The sequence below is a fragment of the Lactuca sativa genome, chromosome 2 (assembly GCF_002870075.4).
Source record: "Lactuca sativa cultivar Salinas chromosome 2, Lsat_Salinas_v11, whole genome shotgun sequence".
NCBI lineage: Eukaryota > Viridiplantae > Streptophyta > Magnoliopsida > Asterales > Asteraceae > Lactuca > Lactuca sativa.
In genome coordinates, this window is record NC_056624.2 from 175,653,127 (window position 1) to 175,655,500 (window position 2,374).

The 2,374-nt window shown below is 36.8% G+C and overlaps 1 non-coding gene across 1 annotated transcript; it reads left to right on the forward strand.

Annotated features, from left to right (window-relative positions):
* Positions 1-49: 49 nt before the first annotated feature.
* Positions 50-156, forward strand: LOC128132526 (small nucleolar RNA R71). The gene has a single exon (XR_008230570.1). It is a non-coding gene; the product is annotated as a small nucleolar RNA R71 (small nucleolar RNA).
* The last annotated feature ends 2,218 nt before the right edge of the window (positions 157-2,374 follow it).

The window sequence follows — 2,374 nt, forward strand, 5'->3', positions numbered from 1 at the left end:
TGTGACATTAACTCCATCATAAAAGATGGAAACTTCTTGCTGGCTGTTTAGATCATGGTGTGGGCAATTTCGTAGTAAACTTTTGTACCTCTCCCATGCTTCATATAAAGATTCTCCAGCTTGTTGTTCAAAGTTTGCAATGGCCTTCTTGAGTTTGGCTATTTTGGATGGTGGGCAAAAGTGATCTATAAATTCTTCCTTCATTTTGGCCCAAGTAGTGACTGACCCGGGAGGAAGTGATTTGAGCCAGTCTTTAGCAACACCCTTGAAGGTTACCGGAAGCATCCGAAGTAGTTGAGTTTCGCGGGTTACATTTGGAATGTTGAAATAGTCAGCAACATCATTTACTTCATCCAAATGTTTGTAGGCATCTTCATGATCTTTCCCATAGAAAGGTATTTCCTTAAGCGCAGCTAGGATATGACCTTTTAGTTCGAAGGTAGCAGTTGCGGGAATTGCGGGTTGCACAAGTCCCGGGCCATGGTCGTCGCGCATCCTCTTCTTCCATTCCCCCATGGGAATTTCATCAATGTTAGCCATAGTGAATGCTAGCTCTTCCTCCGATCCGGTTTCTTGTTCGTGCGTTGCCTCCTCTTCTTCCTCGGTCTCGTATCCAATATCTTCTTGGATTGGCTTCTCAATTGTCAAGGAAGCGCTTGAAGCTCCGGATTTACTGCTCTTCTTTTTCCCAAAAACAGTCTTCAAGTTGGACAATGGTGATTTCTTTGGTGTGTTTGAACTCTCCACGTCCTTCCCTTTGTTTCTTTTCAATTCGGATTCGGGGTCTTCAAACGGGGGTACCAGTGGCGTGTTTGCTCCTCTGGTCATGAAAGTCCTGAAATTAATCAAATAAAAGCGTAAAAAGAACAAAAAAAAATTTGCAAACAACTAAAAGAAAAAAAAAATCTAAATGAGCTGTTACTCGCCGAGTAGTCGCGAGTGCACTCGGCGAGTAGCAGTGATTTTTCAAAAAATTTCTAAGTTTTAAATCTAACTAAAACAGATACTAAAACCTAATTGCTATTTACTAAACTGCAATAAATGGACTTTATGCAAGTAAACTCACACAAAGGATCGAAAAAATTAGGAATTAGCTTAATTATTTAGAACCGTTCCCCGGCAACGGCGCCAAAAACTTGATGTGTGTAAATTCAACTAGTTTTATCCCTACTTTTTATTAATAATTTGAGCACACAAAGGTAGTGAACCTGTCTTTAAGTGGTATAGATTGATAAGTAAGGTATCGAACTCAGGGAACGGAAATTAAACTAATAGCTAATTTTAACTAAAACAAATAATAAAAGTAAATGGTTTTTTCTCTAGTTTTGCAAGACTAGAAACTTAAACAAATTAAATTTAACTAATTAACTAAAGCAACAACTATTCACCAAATTTGATAAAGATGTTTCTATTTAGGTTCAACCAATTTACTCCTATGGTTATTTAAGTTAAGATAGATTAATTGCTATTGGTTACCAATGATAATAGTTAGGTTCATGTTCATTACTCCTAACCCTTAGACAATTAACTAATTTAAGCGTTGATCAAGTGTTTAAACTAATTAATTCCCTAGATTAATTATTTGGGTTAAATAAGATTTGTAATGGTCAATTAAGTTATTAATTCAATTAACCTCTTGTTGGTGGTTTCTCAACAAGCTCACACATTAATCTTCCTATTTTCTTATTAATCTTAGTTTCATAATCATTACTTCCAAGCATACGTTTTAGCATTCACATAGACATATGAGGTTAACAATTAAGTGATGTTCATGCAACCTAATTGCCTTCCAATTAACAGAAAATAGTAGTGATTAACACATAAGGTTCTTTAACAAACTTAATTTAACAAATCACCATTAGACAATTAAACAAAATTCAATAATTAACCATAGGAGTTCTTTGGTATTCCCCAAACATAAACAAAAACGAGTTTAGCTCATAGTTGCAGTAGAAACAAACAAAGAAACAAAGTTTAAGAAAGCAAACATGTTTAATTCCTAAGTCTAAGTGGTAGAATTAACCTAATTGCTTGAATTCTTCCAACTTTTGAAGCCTAGGATTCCTTAGCGCCCCTCTCCTTATAGTCGCAGCTCTCCCTTTTAAAACTTGCCAGGAATGCCTTCTTATGGAATAAGGATTCGTCTTTTATAGATACCCTCAAACAGAGGGTACTCGGCGAGTAGCAGAATAAACTCGCCGAGTAGGTGTATAGTTATCCGTCTTGGATCAGGAATCGTAGCTATCTTCTGGAACAATCGCGTGTACTCGCCGAGTAATGCCGAACTACTCGCCGAGTAAGTCTCTCTTTCCATTCTTTAACCTTCACTTGCTTTCCCTTTTCTCCTTTTCGCCTCCAAGCATATCTTTTGGAC